The 17,598-nt window shown below is 41.0% G+C and overlaps 1 protein-coding gene and 1 long non-coding RNA gene across 2 annotated transcripts in view; one reads left to right on the forward strand and one right to left on the reverse strand.

Annotated features, from left to right (window-relative positions):
• Window positions 1-3,786: 3,786 nt before the first annotated feature.
• Window positions 3,787-6,610, reverse strand: LOC134208074 (uncharacterized). Its single transcript, XR_009978488.1, has 5 exons — window positions 6,403-6,610; window positions 6,204-6,337; window positions 6,060-6,144; window positions 4,933-6,002; window positions 3,787-4,519 (listed from the first exon to the last, which is right to left on the reverse strand). It is a non-coding gene; the product is annotated as an uncharacterized LOC134208074 (long non-coding RNA).
• A 9,805-nt stretch (window positions 6,611-16,415) lies between these two features.
• The window catches only part of LOC134221107 (polypeptide N-acetylgalactosaminyltransferase 16-like), a 70,692-nt gene continuing 69,509 nt past the window's right edge, over window positions 16,416-17,598 (forward strand). The window contains exons 1-3 of the mRNA XM_062700300.1: window positions 16,416-16,997; window positions 17,064-17,229; window positions 17,294-17,520. The gene's annotated coding sequence lies outside the window, so the exon portion shown is untranslated. The remainder of the gene's footprint in view (window positions 16,998-17,063; window positions 17,230-17,293; window positions 17,521-17,598) is intronic.

The raw sequence follows: 17,598 nt of genomic DNA on the forward strand, positions 1-17,598 counted from the left end.
GCCGACGTACGTCGAGTAAGACGTACCCGGATGGGCGAGATGACCCTCGAGCTGAAGCGGGGCGTCTCGCAAAAGGGCGCCGCCTACAAGAAGTTGGCGGAGGAAGTCGTAGGCGAGACGGTCAAGGTGACGGCACTCACGACGGAGGTGAATCTAAGGGTTAAAGACCTGGACGAGATCACCGAAGTCGAAGAGCTCGTCACGGCACTGCGGCAGCAGTGTGAAGTGGAGACGCCCACCGCAGCCGTTCGGCTATGGAAAGGTCCGTCAGGCACGCAGGTAGCATTGGATCGGCTATCTGCAGCGGACGCCTCCAAGGTAGTCAAGTTAGGGAGCGTCAAGGTGGGATGGTCGGTATGCCCTGTGGGCATATACGAGCAACCCGAAGTTTGCTTCAAGTGCCTGGAACCGGGGCACAAGCAATGGGACTGCAAAGGCCCTGACAGAAGCAATCTCTGCCGACGCTGCGGATTGGAGGGACATAAGGCACAATGCTGCACGAACCCTCCCAATTGTTTGATTTGTTCCAGCAAAGCTGTGAACAGCAAGCACCCCATGGGGGGTTCGATGTGCCCGGCATTTAAGCGTGCTGCAAAATCACAGTGCAGGTAACGCAGCTGGCTTGCTCGGCCTCGCCCGAGTGTTTGGTGTGCGCAGGTTTAGAGGAAACGGCGGAACACGTGTTGTTCGTGTGCTCACGTTTTCGCGCAATGCGTGACCACATGTGGTCTGGACACTACCCCGGACAACCTAGTTCGGAGGATGTGTAAAGATGAAGTTGGCTGGAACGTCGTTTTATCGGCTATCGCGCAAATCGTCTCGGAGCTACACAGAAGGTGGCGCGTGGACTCAAGGATGGCTAGTTCAGGCCCAAATAAGAGGTGATCCAAGGGATCGGAGTCGGCTTCATGGGTCATACCGGTGGTCATGCTCTGTGATCGAACTCGATCCTTTTATCGAACAAGTGGCCGTGCGAAGAACAACATGGTATTGTCGCTTTCACGGCGTCGGTCAACCGGGCGGGTTCCGAGCCCGAGGACGGAAAGGGGTCCTCGTCAAGGCTGGCGAATAGACCCTATCGCAGAGAGGTCAATTTGGGGTGCACGCGGCATCATCATTCTTGATACCAGTCGTGCAGAGGGAAGCAGGCGCGAGGTCGACCCTTCCCACCTTCCGAGGACATAGGGCGTGGTAAGGCCACCTGGAAAGCCGGCAATGCGCTGGCACGATACCATGGTGTTCTTCTAAAAAAGGCGAGTCACGATGTTCGATGCAAGGACACGCAGCTAGCCTCGAGGGTGCGTTGTGCACTGGCCCCCCTTTGAAGCATTACTTTCTGGTTGTACCGAAGGGACGATGGGCTTGGCGGCAAATACCTTTTACAGCACAAAATTCAGTGAACGCTTGGTCTACATATTCGCCCCCGTTGTCGCAACGCAAGCGATTGATACTGCTGTCAAAGTGAGCTTCGGCCATTGCCACATATAATTTAAACGATTCCAGCACTTCGTCTTTTGTGTTTCGGTGCCACAGCTGCCTTCGTTGTTTTCACGCTGAATGCTTTTGCTCAACAGGCGAGCCTTAATAAAATCCATCGTATACATTGTTCCGTCGACAGTGTCTCCAGCACTGTTGCTAGGTGATCATATGACCTTGGCATCGTTTGTAGAAGGTGAAACACTACCAAGTGCTCGTGTATAGGGATTGAATCCTAAAGAGAATGAACAAGTCTCTCACTTATCATCTCTGTATACATATACGATATGTAGCATACCGCGAGAGACTTTTTTCGCAAGCTGTCATGATAGAGAACTGATTCTAGAGGCTATACCCCATGATGAATTTCTTTTAGAAAGCTCCAAATTCGAAGAGCACTAGCTCTGATGATGCATTTCAACTTGTTCTACACAGCTGTGCAGTAACCAACACGAAATGAGCGAAAACAAAGCGAGAATCACCATTTTTCTGTGGGGGCTTCCTATCCGATTCTGTTTTTTCGCACTTGTATACAAGTTTGATAAATTTGTTATCATGACTTGTTATGATTCGGAACAGTTTTTGCCTTTATTTTATCGTTGTTCATTATCTATTTAGAGCGATTTCTGCAAACCCTGCTCGTGTATCTTGATTCCGGCCGAATCCAGGGGTGACATTGTGCATCTCGAATCGAATCACTCGATTCGTAAGTTTTTGGATTCGTTTCGAAAAAATTGCGGCATTATGTATTTCGTTCGACTTCATTCAGTCGCAGTACAAGATTTCGAATGGTGCTGTACTAGTTTAATCGAGTATGTTCTGTCAAACTAAATGTAAACAGAGAGAATAAGAGATAGCTGTCTCCGTGTTTAGTATGCCGCCCGCTGGAGAGACAACATTCAGCGCATGGCGAATGTGAGTAAACAGAGAGAATAAGAGTAATTTCTGCGTGTAGCATGTTGCCTGGCATCCTTCAAGGCATGAATTGGCACACTGACAAAAATCCAATCATATCCATTATGTTTGGCACAAATAAATTTTGACTATAGCATTTCCCACATAATGGCTATGTGAATTCGCATAACATATATGTGGAACCACACATAACCGTTATTGACTAATAACCTTCATGTACACCGAGAAAATTCTTTATATTGAATGTATTTGTCGCACACATAAATTTTTGCAATTTGGCAACCTAAATATATGCAATTTGTAAACACACATAAATTCAATAACTGCATATTAGAGACCACACATACATTTTATTTGATTATAGATTATATTTGTACTTCGCGTGGAGAATGGCTATGTGTGCACTAATTAGAATCATGAATTAAATTAATGGATTTTTGCCAATAAAAATGTGTGGAATTTTTGTAGTGTAGATTATCCTAAAGCAGGTGGTTATTAACGGACACATAAAATTTATTTGTAAATTACTTTAGATTTTTGCCAATAAAAATGTGTTGATTTTTATTAGTGCAGTAATTTATAAACAAGCAAATTGTGCTCAATGACTTTAAAAAACAATATTATTTATTGAGCAATTGCAACCGATTAAAACATTATGCCGATACGACATGTTTTGTAAATTGAGATATTGTTACGACACAAATTATAAGTTTTATGTTTATTCGAGTTTATGCCACAGATCCAATTTTGAGCTAAATAGTTCAAAGCTAAAGAAGGATTCGATAATAAATTACTTTGATGTTTCCATTTGTTTTAGTTAAATGCACCTGGGTCATCTCACGCGCGTTTTTTTGTTTAACTCATCTATTTTTACGTAGATTTTGGAATATACACGTTTTTACGCAGATTTTCCTCATAGATTTTCCACGCGATTTATTGAAATTGTCGTCGTTTTTAAGTCGTTTGTCGTCGTTAAGTCGTCGTTTGAAAGTCGTTTTTACGCGGATTTCGGGATAATTAGAGATTTCATATTGTCTGGAAACTATAAAAGTAGGTATACTAATGACATTCTTTTCCTCAAGAGACAATAATAAAACATTTATTCTCTTCCCGTAGAGAAATAATAACAAATATAATTAAAAACTTTTAGCAAGAAATAACTCTCGAACAACATTCGAAAGCTATAAAGGTGACGAGTGTTTTTCGTTCGACTTGAGTCGTTTTTCAGTGTGCAATCGAGTTTCCATAATGTCAAAACAACTCATTATTCTTGTACCTCCTCGAGCAAACTCGAACGATGAGTCGTTTTCGAGATCGAATCGAAACCCGTAATGCCAAACACGTTCGACTCGATAGAATTACGTTCGAATCGAGATGCACAATGCCACCCCAGGTCTCGAACCATCCGGTCGAAAGCAAGCAAGTGCGCCTGCATTGATGTTCCATCGTTGTACTTCATTGCCGAAAGCCGCTTCAACAGGTAAAACTGTCCGGAGATTCCCTTTCGGGCGAAAGTGGACTCGAGTGTAGTCCAAATATCAGCTGGGGTGCGCTTGCCCTTAATATATTCTAACTGCGAGTCGGCGATGTTGCGGACAAGCACCGATTTACATTTTACATCCGCTAGAAGTTCCTCCTAGCTCTCCTGTGTATCGGTATCGTCGCCGACGAGAATCTGCAATTCCGGAAGATTTTCCGCTTCTCCGCGCACGCACTCTAAGAGGCCTAATTCCTCGAGATGAATCTCCATCCGAAAGGACCAATTAGCGTAGTTTGATCCATCAAAAAGATACATTTTCTTGTCCACCTCCACCGTAACTCGCGATTTCTCCGATTTTCACATACCGACGAAAAACTGGTTTGAACGTGTTCGAAACACGTACTTTCGCGGGGTTAGGGCTGGTCCCATAACCTGAAAACGGTGATATTTAGCAGAGAAAGGAAAAAAACGTGTGTTCCGCTTGGATATGGAAAAACGAATGACGTTAGTTTATTTTACTCTTGGTTACACGTTCTCATGTGACTACTCATATGTTTGTTATAATTAACCAAATACACGGTGATCAGTTTAAACCAAACTCTAACAGGAACAAGTCTAGGTGACTTGGCGTGCAAATAATAAGACAACCTGTGTTACGAACGGCGAGAAACCAGCACCCCGTTGCGAAAGGGTCACTCGATCCACTCGCAGCAGAAAGCAGTGAATGTCATCGTATCTATGCGTCTCGGCTGTCATACGGGAGCTTGCTATATTTACCTATAGAAATATTCACATACCACAAGTTACATTGAAGTTACAACATTGAATTAAAATCATATTCTCATTGCTTATAAATTAGTTAAAATTAAATAAAAATTGTTGGACAGTGGACAAATTAACCTTAAAGACTAGAAATGTAAGTAACAACACAATCACAAACAAAAACTGGAATTAATTGGACTTAATTAAATTGCAGCTAAAAAGCTGACTCATGTGCAAAACATAAACGAGTCGTGCTATGAGATCGTCCGAAACATTTTCTCCAAAGCTGTGCCAACAACCTGAGTCTACGCGGCGTTGATACAAATCTTCCAGCTGGTGAATAGATTAGTCGCGACATCCAGGGAACGTTGAAGCTTTATTGCGAGTTTCCGGTAGCGGTAGAGCAGAACTACCCAAAGCGGATCAAAAGCAAACAAAACTGGAGGGCTAAAACACCAACAAAATCGAAAAAGCCACAAATCTAATTTCATACATATATTTGGGGCATTTGCCCTAATCTCTTTCTCCACCTAGCTCCTATCTTCTCATCTCATTTCTCCTTCTCTATCTTTCCGATTTACAACATAGATTTTTCGTACTCACGGTCTCTTCACAGCACTCGCGGTACCTTCTTGTGTTCGGGGCGTCCCCCTACACTATTTCCTCGGCGGAGCTCTCGCTGCCGCGACTGCTCGCCTGCCGCATTTCACTGCCGTCCCACGCATGCATCCTAATCACTCTGCTGGAGACCCCTCTGGCCGTCCAGTGCGACCAAGTAACTGGATGGGGTCCCTCCGAGTGATCCACCGAAGCAGTGTTGTGCTGAATCATTATCAGACGATAATGATTGCAATTTTCATGTGAAAACTTTTCACGTGAAAACAGTAGGCGAGTTGTCACCGGCGACAACTTTTCAAATTTTGTACTCATACGATAATAAACACAGAATTTTCATTCAATCATTATTCTTTACTAATATCAGCTAATTGTCAACAGTCACGTTATATCTTCTATTTGGCGTTATGGTTTCATGATAGTAAGGAAAAAGAGTTCAAAATGTAACGGCAAATGCTTCAAATCAAGATACGATTTTCATACGATTATCAATCGCTGGCGAGTCTTAATCACTTGATTATTTAAAAGTAAGATCGCGGGTGAGTTTGATCTTTCCCGATTATTCGAAAATTTGATTTTTCCCAACCCTGCACCGAAGGGCTGCTGGTTCCCGAACGAATCTCCTCCGACCTAGTCCTGCCGGACGAAACGCAATCGATGTTTCGGCAATCCGACCGTCGCTTTGTCGCACCACTGCCTCGATCACGATACTCCCGGACCTCGATGATGGGAATTGGCTCCACCGAAAAAAACCCTGTTAAATCATTTATTCAGCCAAATGTCCACAATCAAATTTCTTTCCGGCACTTACCCAGTGGGGTATTTCCGCTCAATTTGATGAGCGTTTTAGCCTGTCCTCTAACCAGTCACACCACCAGGCGCTCGATCTTCGTCAGCTAATAGTGCAGAGAATGCGAGGTTAGACTCCTCAATTGTAACTTTTGATGGCAATTACCTTCGGAGTAACAATAATTGACCCGCTCTTCCGTGATTCCTGTTGCGCTGTGGACGAATAAAACTCGCGCGCGTTGCCTCTTCTTCCTGCGGCGGCGTTGTGCCGTATTCCGAGAACTTGCACGTGCGTGCTTCCTGCGGATTATTATAGGTTAAGTTGTCGTCAGCAGCATACACCAGAAAAGGCAGGATTCTCTCACCTGTGTCCGCGTCACCAATCGCGATTCCACCAGCGAACACTGAGACGGAACGATGCAGCCTACCAGACACGAAACGGTCCGGAATTTCAACAACTTTTCTTAGCACTGCACTGACCACTTTCACAGGCCTTAAAGAAATCTACTTTTTTTTTGCCATTCGACGCAGGCAAGAGGTGGGTGACGAGTGACGATGACTTTTCGTTTCTTGCGTTCACTTTCTGTGCGACGTACGATGGTGTGTGCGTGTGCATGCGGGCAGATGTCAATTTGATAAACGTCATTGTGCGATAGGTCTGTTCCATGTTGTTCGCGTAAACGGAGCGCTCTTGACATGGCAGTTGAAGTTCGAAAAATCTGCACTGGATCAAAAGTGCATTCCGCTTGTTGCGCTATTGTTTCTTCAATTTGTGTTTGCGTTCGTTTACTTAATAATTACTTCATATTAATTCGAAATCAAAACTAAACGTAACAACTTTTTTTTTCGAGCCCTCTGTTTCTCCACCAAGATGTTATTTTGTTCAGCCGATGAAAGTTACCGCTGATGAATTTTATTTCAAAAAGTTTGGATAAACCTAAGATAAGGGTTATTTGACGGTAGCTTTTGGGAGAAGAAGTTAATACTTCCGGATAGCGATGACCAGGACTAGGGAAAGTAGCTAAGCCAGAGGCACCGATTGAAAATCAGCGTGGGTGATCGATGAAACGGACACTCAAGTGGTTGAGTTTTGTGCTCAAGTCGTTGTCAAAACCTTGCGCTTCCATGTTTTTGAAAATTATGGTTAATGGTGATGGCTTGTTAGCTGAAACTTCTAACTTTTCAAGTGCATATGACATCACACACCTTAATTTTTTCATTGAAATCGTGACGTCATGCTCATTTGGAGACACGTTTGACAATTCTTTTGGCGACATAGGATTTATCTCTGTTCAACTATATTATTTCTACTAACTTATATTTAGTTGGTTGTGTCTGCGTTTGAAATTTCGCAGACGGATCAAATATTTTGTGAGTGTGCCAATGGTTAGTGCGTTGTTTACCTGTCGGGCCAAGGGAATACGTTGCTCTCGATGGAGCGCAGCTGCAGTCCCAATTGACTTTGCGATATGATTTTGGAGTTTTTCGATGGGCCGATTGACCAAGAGATCAACTTCAGCCACCACCGGATATTGGTTCGAGTTGAGTTCCTGCTACAACATGTAGCTAGCAAGAGTGTTCTGCCCTTAATTACGTGGCGTAAACGCCAATTCACTTGGAACACCATGTGTACTGTTCTGTTTTCCCAGACGAGGCCCCATTTAGAACGAGTTTATTAAATTTCTGCGAAAGGAATTTTATCGTTTCAGTTATACTTATGGGAATCGTGATATGGATTCACTTTTTAAAAAAAACTTAGTAACTCTAAAACACTTTTATTGATAATACTTACACAATACAGCACCACCGGTGATTGTCCAAAGCTGCCAAAGGAAAGAGAACGCGCCACGCGTTCGCGGGTTATTTATAATGTACAAACTGGCGATCTAGCAGTTTGGGTCGTCCACGTTGTCTGACTGCAATTGGTGCACCTGAGTGGCACGATGTTCCGATGTTTCCATAACGGCTCTCCTTTTAGTTTGAAAGCCGTCCTCGACTTTCTTCTATTGCTGTGGGATAAGTGGTATATCTCTTGACTCGGGACATCCATCAGTTGCTAGGCTGAAATTGATATGAATATCTTCTTTTGTGTTAAGTGTGAGATGTTTTCTCCAACTAAATATTTTAAAGATGATGGCTATGATCAGGCCCAGGATACATATGATTATAACTGTTGTTGATAATAAGGTTAGCCATCCAAACATATGTAGTTTCCAATGCAGATTGTTCGTAGTTAAGTTGAGATGATCTACCTGATTTCTGTGTTCTAAATGCATCTCTTGCAGATGCTGTAACGGGGTATTGTTTATCAGTATAGTTGGACTGACCTTAATTCCTGTGGTAGGGATGAATGGTTGAATTTCCATGTCGGAGTTAGCATACTCCTCGTCGTCCAGCTCCACAGTACAATTGGAGTATTGTATGAGAAATGACCCATTGAGTAATCGTTCGGATGAACAATTTGATGAAAGTGTATAGTGTAATGTTGGATCCTGTAACCATGATGTTGCCTTCTGTGATTTTACGAATAGTTTTAGCTTCGTAAATTCGTTCCATAGGACATTTGGCTGTGTGTTGTCCTGAAAGTAATTGTTGAATGCACTCCGTAGGCGGTTCCAGGTTGCTGGAGGAACATATAGAGAGATCTTCCATGATGAATTCGTAAATTATTGGCAATTACGGGTTCAATCAAACCAATTTTGTATTGCACATCCTTGATTTTTGGTATTTTGAGTATATACATGAACATCTCGATGTTATGTACTGCGTATGCGCTAGCAATGTACAACATATCGTCGACCGAGTTCAATCGAAAACCGTTATCGTTGATGTTATGGCGAATAACCGAAAATTCTTCAGGGTGGATGATGCGGCTGTTCGGGATGCTTCGTCCGGCTAGTGTTATAGATCCTTCAATTATCTCTAAATAGTATAATAATTCATCAATCTCAAATATGAAATTTAAAGAGTCTAAACTATCGAATGTTACTTTTTCCAAATTCTGCTCCTTATCTAACAGTGAATTGAAAGTTTTTGTCAAGTTTCTCATAGGGGAAGGGGGGGCAATATGCCCTAGCTAAGCATAGACTGCTTTTATGCCTTAGCTATAACGATTTTCATGGGTGTTTCTAACTCACGCAACAGTTAAACAATATAGCTAACTGATGCCATATTGAAATTAGAAAAAATCTCAATCATATTGATAATATTCACATTTCAAAAAAGTGATGATATTCTGTTGCCGGAAAACCCATGAGGCAAAACGCCTTTTAGCTGGCAGCTCCTAGGGAACAAAGCACCACGCGTCGGCGGATCAGCATTCTGGTATGGATAGTGCGTGGAGACGCAAGTACATTGTAGGTTAGTGCCACTAGGGCGTTTTGCCTCGCCAAAATGTTAGATGTTTCTTCAAAATGTGGAAATTTTTAGTTTTTCCAACCTTCCCATACACTATATTGAAACTTTTTTCGCCTAACCTACATAATTTTAGATCTAGTTTTGTTATGGCCATCTGAATGACGGTAAATATGACGGAAACCACAAAAGGCGTTTTGCCTCGGGGGGGGCGTTTTGGGGCCTCTTCCCCTACGTTTCTCAAACAAGTGGTTTATCTGAATTTATTTATTATTTTCATCTACCAAGGAGTTTAGAGAAGAGTTTATTACCTTAAGATCGTCGGCGTCTGGACCTGAAATGTATTTCCACGCTCTACCTAATGATTCCCATCGTTTGATTCGCTGTGGCCTAATTCTATTAAACAACAGATTAATTCTGCCTATTTTTCTCCTGATAGATAACTCAAAAAAGGTCTGATTAAGCTTTCCGGTTTGGGCTACATTATTGTACACATCTATTGTCGATTCAGTGGTTGTAAGGTTTATCGGATGCATTATTCTGAAGAAGCTGTTACTGATCCTAGCTTCTCCCAAGGGAATCATTATGATTGGATTCTGTTTTACATCGTGTAGTCTTAAATCCGTTAGAATCGTCTGCGTCCAAGCCATAATCTGTATGGAAGTCGGAAAGCCAGTTTTAATCAGTTTGTTACTTCTTTGTATCTTTTTTTATGAATTTTGATTCCTGTTGCGTCCGTAATTGTTTTTTCGTTTTGTTCTTTGATATCTACTAGTCTATATCGGTTGCTAAAAGGAGAGGCTTTTCCCTTCGTCTTAACTAAAACCGTATCGTCTCCAATATCCTCATAGTCTTTGTCATGTATTTTAATTTTGAAACTATGTTTGTTAGCCTCGAAAACCATATTGTCTCTTGAGGTCATAATAGTACGTTGTTTTGTTAGGTTGATGTCCTGTAAGTCTAATGACGTCGAGTTTCCAAATACTATTTGTCTCGGTGCTAAATTCGCCGTGGCATGTTTTGTGTCGTTGTAAAGGGCAGTCGTCATGGACAGTCCTTGGTAAAGTGAAAGTTGGTCGAATTTCCTGCGGTTGGCCATATACATTTCTAAAAGTGTATTATGGAACCTCTCGATGGTGCCATTACTGTTGCTACTACTAGCGTAGTGACCGGAACACCATGGGTTTCTAGAAATTCCTTTAAATTTTGACTGCGGAAATAAGTGGCTTGATCGCAAGTCAATTGTTTCGGTAGGCCAAAAATTTTGAATTGCTTGATGAACGTTTCGATGATTTCTTTTGAAGTTTCGTTAATGATTTTGTAAATTTGCGCAAATTTGGAAAAGGAGTCTATAATTGTTAGAAACTTTTCGTTTTCTTTCACGTAGACGTCCATGAATAGACTTTCCAAAGTTCTTTTATAGATTCTACGAGTGATTGGAATTTTAAAGGGATGACGCTCATATTTAGCGTATTTACAATCCCAGAATTTTTTTACAAAGGTCCTAACAATTGAAGACATGTTTGGGAAGTAGACTGATTGACGAATCTCCTCATATGTGAGTTTCCAACTTCTATGGTGAAAGTTGTGACTCTTACGAACAAGTTCGTCTTGGTCTTTTTTTAGAAATTAGATCTGGTAGCTTAAGATTGCAGAATTGTACTCGCATTCCCTTGAAATGTTTATCTAGAATTTTAGAGCACAATTTTGCAATATTAGGTGGGGCAAAGATTCCATTTGTTATTTTTGGAGATAAATGAGCTTTAAGAATATTCAATAGTTGTTCTTCGGTATATTCCTCCTGGTGAAATACATGTCTACTATAACCTGAAAAGATAAAATAATAAATGTGAGGGGACTTTCTTCTGTTATTGGTAATATGAATGATGAGCTGATTTCTAAATTTATTTATGATTTCCGGCCCGTATTAAGAACGTTTTCATGTACTTCGTTTTCTAAAATGGTTTGTAAATTTATTTCAGATTCATCCACGCGAGGTATTCGAGATAATCCATCGGCTACCACGTTTTGTTTCCCTTTCTTGTAAACCAATTGGAAATCGAATTGCTCCAGATATAACCGTTGACGAGTTACTCGTCCTGTTGCATCAGTTAATTTAATTTCCTTCGTCAATGGCTCATGGTCCGTGTAAATAGTAAAACTTCTAACATACAAATATAATCGAAATTTCTTTGCAGCGAAATAGATAGCTAAAAGTTCTTTCGCAGTTGCGGAATACTTTTCCTCTGCTTTTGTCAGTGTTCGCGAAAGGTACGCAATCGGTCTTTCGTGTCCATCTACCATTTGCGTCAGCACTGCGCCGATAGCATAGTTTGATGAGTCGGTAGTTAGTATGAACGGTTCGTTAAAGTCTGGATAACTCAAGAGTAGTGTTGTACTCATGATATCCTTTAACTTAGCGAAGGCAGATTCATATTCAGGATTGGTAGTAATTGATTTATTCTTGCCACGAAGTTGGCATGTCATTGGTTTTGCAATTTTTGCAAATCCTGGAACAAATCTTCTGTAATAGGAGATTGTTCCGAGAAACGACTTTAGTTCTTTTGATGTTTTCGGTAGAGGCCAATTTTTAATTGCCTCAACTTTCTTTGGGTTTGGTTTCACCCCGTCTGTAGAGACGACGTGTCCAAGGAATTCTACTTCCTTACGAAGAAATTCAGACTTATCGCATTGTACCTTAAGGTTAGCATCTTTAAGGGTTTGTAAGATTTTCTGAATGTCCTTCATATGCTCATCTAAAGAAGTTGAAAAGATAATGATGTCGTCCATATAGACGAAACATCTTATCCCCAGATGTTTTCGTAGAACAGCATCCATTAAGGTGGTTATACAACAAAGCCACAAATCGGCCATCTTGGAAACCACGTGCTTTTTCTAGTGATTTTTCGAGAGCACGAATTGAAAGAACCACAACGCCCATGGGGATGAAACATCCGTAGATCGTTTGCTTACTCATGCTAAACAATCGACTTTAATTTCAGCATTGTACGAAAATTATTACGCTAGATTTGAACTTTTGATGTTACGAGTAGAAAGCCTTGTGGTGAATTTGAAACTCACCACATGGCTTGATTGTATAATCACCTTAAACGTTGGAATGTCGCGGGCGCATTCTTCAACCCGAACGGCATTCTCAAAAATTCATATTTTCCATTGTCGACATTGAACGCCGTCTTTGGAATATCATTCGGCTCCACCTCTACCTGGTGAAAACCACTGGCTAAATCGAGTAAAGAAAAGTATTATGCTTTTCCGAGGCGATCCAAAATCTCGCTGATCTCGGGTATAGGATATCTATCTGCTGGCGTTAATTTATTCAGTTTCCTATAATCTACAACTACGCGATATTTCTTTATACCTGAATTATCCGTTTTCTTTGGGACCACTCAGATCGGGGAAGTCCATGGAGAAGAGGATTCTCTTATGATTCCAGTCTCCAACATTTTCTGAATTTGCTCACTTACTTTTTCCCGTGGATGGTATGGGTACTTGTAAGTTCGTTGGTGAATGGGGTTACTTTCACCGGTTTCTATTTTGTGTTTTACTTGATGGGTGAAGTCCAATTTCTGTCCATTATGGAAGAAAACACTCTTGAAGGGCCGAAGAGTTTTGGCTAATAATTTAACCTCTTCTTTATTCAAATGTTCTGCAGGGAAGTTAAGCTGCGGAAAAGTTTCATGCTGGTTGAGAAAAAAACGTTCATTCTCAAAGGGTTTTAATCTCTCCAGTTTGGCTTGCCTAGTAGTAAACAAGTGTACGGTGGCACGATTATTTCTAGCCGCATAAAGGCCAGGTCGTAATGTGACACCTGTCGTCAAATTAATTTCTTCCTCAATGAGAAATGCCCCGTCTGCAGTAGTCGGTATCTCTATGAGGGTTTCCGTCTGTTCCTGAAAGTTCATGGAACTTGGGTAGTATTTATCTAAAGGATATTTTATATTTCCAATCGAAAGTTCATGGCTACCGGCATCGATTTTGGCATTCATAGTAGCCAAATTTTCATATCCGATAAGACCGTCGAAAAAGTTATGGAATTTGAATACGTGGTACGGTAACGTTTTGTCGAAGCTTCTAGGAAAGATATTGACATGCAATACTTTATCAATAACAAATGTACCATTTTGATTAGTCACTATTGCGGGTCGGTTGGTTTCTTGGCACTTTAACACGTGCTCCGGATTAATGTACGATTTATTCGCTCCAGTGTCTATCAAGAAATTCAATATCCCTTTATTAGACTTGTAGCGAATAAACGGTATAAAATTGTTTACGTTGTTGAGAGATCGTCTTCCTCTAAGCGAAAATTTGACACGGGGGTTTTGAATTTGTATGCTCCTTAGGGGAGCTACTCGAGGGGCCGTTGCTTTTGTTGGGAAATTTGTTGAATTGAGATTTCGCGGGTCTAGATCTAATTTCCGCGTTCTGGTTTATACACACTGACTCGTATGCATCTTCTAAGGTTTTAGGCTTGGATAATCTAATGATAGCGGATAAAGGTTCTCCGATATTGTCGAGATATCTAGTTACGGTTAAAATATCTATGATTTCCTTTCCTGTGATGGGATTGGAATTCAAGTTAGATTTTAGTCTTGTGTTAATCTCCTTACATTCGTTGAAGAATTTCAGGTGACTTTTATCACTTTTCTTAATGTTAAACAGTGTCGACACATTTGTCGCAAAGTCAAATCGATCACCGTATTGTTCTAACAGGATCTGTTTGATACCACCAATGGTATCAGGATCGCCATTTGCGCATACAATCGCGCGAGCGTCTCCTCTAATTTTATTTTTAATCGCTCTAATATACATAGAGCTTATTGAATCGGGCTGGCCGTTGGCTCCCTTTATCTTGAACATTTCATATAGCTCGTCTACTTCCCGTAGCCAGCTTGAAAGTTCTTTCTTACTACCGGAAAACTCCGATAGGTTTTTGATGTAAATAGTAAATTAGTAAATTTACTACTATTTCCCGACGTCATCAATGCCTTGAGCTGATCAATTTCAGCCTTCAGCGCCTCAATCTCTGACAGTCTGGTCTCTGGCATTGTTTAGCGGATTATTTTATAAAAGGTAATAAAAATGAGTTACTCACGTAAATGGTATCCACATCCGAGGGGTTTGATGATCACGTTGTTGCAGGTTCGCGTGCGTCGGGATTTTTTATCACTTTTTAAACACCCACACACCCACTTCTGACACCACTTATGGGAATCGTGATATGGATTCACTTTTTAAAAAAGACTTAGTAACTCTAAAACACTTTTATTGATAATACTAACACAATACAGCACCACCGGTGATTGTCCAAAGCTGTCAAAGGAAAGAGAACGCGCCACGCGTTCGCGGGTTATTTATAATGTACAAACTGCTGATCTAGCAGTTTGGGTCGTCCACGTTGTCTGACTGCAATTGGTGCACCTGAGTGGCACGATGTTCCGATGTTTCCATAACGTATGTAGCAAACCAAAAACCTTGCGGGTTTATATTAATAAACGGAACGTCCTCATACAGGCTGTCTAAAGGCACTCAGATGATGGTAAGGATGGTTTTACTTCTCAGTTTTATTCATGTTTAAATTTTGTCTTCGTCTCACCGGAGTTTAAAGGCTTACCGAGCGCAGTCATTGACCTACGGGGAGGGCAATATGCACCTCTCGAGCAACGACGATGAAGCCAACCACCTGATCATCGGTGGCTTGTCCGCTCAAAGCGGCAATGATACGGCGATGCGACAACGGCGTCCAGTGGTGGCAATTCGCGATGGACGTTTAGGATAGCATCAGACGGACAGAATTTCGGACCCCGGGCCTCGCCAGCACGATTTGTTGACGGATTGTCCAGCTACCAGCGTGTTGACGGTTACTGGATACGCTTTCGTCCGTGGGTTGGACGGGACGGTCACTGAATATGCTTTCGTAACACAGTTGGTGACTGCTTTACTGACGTGTACGGCATGAATGTTGGTAATCAGGTGCGATTCAAAATGAGAGCAATTGTTGCCGAAAGATGTGTTTCAAAATTGAAAATAAAATATCATAACAAAAATATTTTATCCATTGAATTAAAATTTCAATAGGGTAAAACGTCCTATCGTTGTGGTATGTCCTAATGTTGTGGTAGTGTTGAAACAGTCTATTCTGGATATAATAGCATTCAATACAATTATGGGTACGCTAAAACTCTTCGGATTAACGACTAGAACAGCTTCTGTTTGACAAAATTCCGTTCAAAATGATGAAAAATCAACATTTTTCGTTAAAAATTTGAATCCTTTGAGCCTATTATTGCGGTAGTGCTAAGGTCCTATTGTTGCGGTATCGCTCTCCATAAGAATTACATGCAATACCGCAACAATAGGACTGACCTTCAAAAAATATCGCAACGATAGGCAACTGCGTCCTATTATTGCGGTAGTTTGTTTTTATTGTGATAAAAACAAAACAACATAAGTTCAGCACAATTGACGTAATATTTACGAAACTATAGTTAACGAGCATCCTATTCAACTACTACAATGTGTAAATCGACCAACAGGTAATTTTTGAAGAATTTTTGAAATCAATTTTGTTTTGACACGGTGCTTAACCCCTCCATAATAGGTCGTTTTACCCTAAATGTTACCATTTCTAGTACATTTTGATTAACGTATCACTTTTTCGTTTTAGTACCATCGAATACTTCATTTTTGCACCAGTTCCAGTCGCAACCACTTCTCCCCGCGCCACAGTTTAGCTTCAAAACATCCAATCGTAGCGGTCGTCACTTGCTGGTCGTCAATGGTGTGACATTCTTCCGAAATAGACAACGCAATCATAAGCAGTACTGGAAGTGCAACCAATATTACAAATGCAAATGCCCATGTATCGTGGTAATCGACGAAATGAATTCGCGAATGAATGTAAAACATGCTCACAACCATGATTTGTCTATAATGGACACCGGTGTCAGTAGAAGAAATAATCGCTTACATCCAATGTTGGAGCCCTGCTGATGGGCCTTATTTAAAGTTATGTACTCCACAGTTGAAGTACTGATGTAGTGAACGACAAGGATATGAATACTATTACTCTATGTTGAGTTTCTTTATTCTAACACTTCATTGTAATATAAATGTGATACAATAATAATATAATAATGAATGGCAAAATCAGATAACTTTAAAAATGGTAGTATTAAATTATTTTACATTATATCCTTTAAACTTTTGTGAAAATATTGTTACCAAGAATCCAGAATAAATATTAGTTTGCCGAGATGGCAAAATTACTGAAGAAAATATTATTCTCTTATGTAATCTTTTTTCTTGTTTATATTATATGTGTTTTTTAAATATTGGTCTCAGCAGAAAATAACATTCAAATCATGCCTCCGTTTCAGATGACCCAGTCACGTTAATAGAAATTAGTACAAGCGAAGTGAATGAAATAGATTCCCAGGACAACCCCAATAAATCGTATATCCCCAAGAATGCCAATGCTGTGAAGTCGCTCAGGTTGGCCGGGTTTATTTTTCCACTGCGCCAGTCGGAGGACATTGACCGTTTAGAGAGTATGGTCAAGAAAGACACCTTCATACGAAAGCAATACGTGAGTGAGACTGTACCTGTACGGGATATTTATCAGGAAAACTACAATTCACTGCCAATTTTTCAGATTCTCTACGCGTCGAACAGAATAAGCGGACAACGAAGCATCATAGAGACCATTCAGAAAATTTTCTCTAATGAATCCTTGCTGAACTATACCTATAACGGCGTCAAAAAGCGTGTTACTCGGAAAGCGATGAAAAACTACGACATATTCACGGATTGTTTGTTAAGTAATTTCGAGTTCAATCGAAGTATTGGACGCAGATAACCCTTTTTTCGTTTTACACTTCGCAGCTGCCTGGGAGGAGGACGAGGTAACAAAAGAGGACCTCAAGAAAGCCTTGATCAAGGCTACCAAGAAAGCCAAACAAAATCTGTCCTCGGCGCGGTACTACCAACGGCATCGCGATAAATTGCTGGAGAAACGGAAGGCGGCCTTCAAACACACCAAGGAAAGTTCAGAATGAGTGCTCCAGATTGGCATGTGCTGATTCAAGACAGTAAACAGTTTTAAAGACAAGGTAATATTTCAGTAATACCGAGAGGAATATTTTGAGCAGAGCGATAATTGATTGGATGATTGATGATTAAAGCCTTCA

This window comes from Armigeres subalbatus, chromosome 1 (genome assembly GCF_024139115.2).
Source record: "Armigeres subalbatus isolate Guangzhou_Male chromosome 1, GZ_Asu_2, whole genome shotgun sequence".
NCBI classification, from domain to species: Eukaryota; Metazoa; Arthropoda; class Insecta; order Diptera; family Culicidae; genus Armigeres; species Armigeres subalbatus.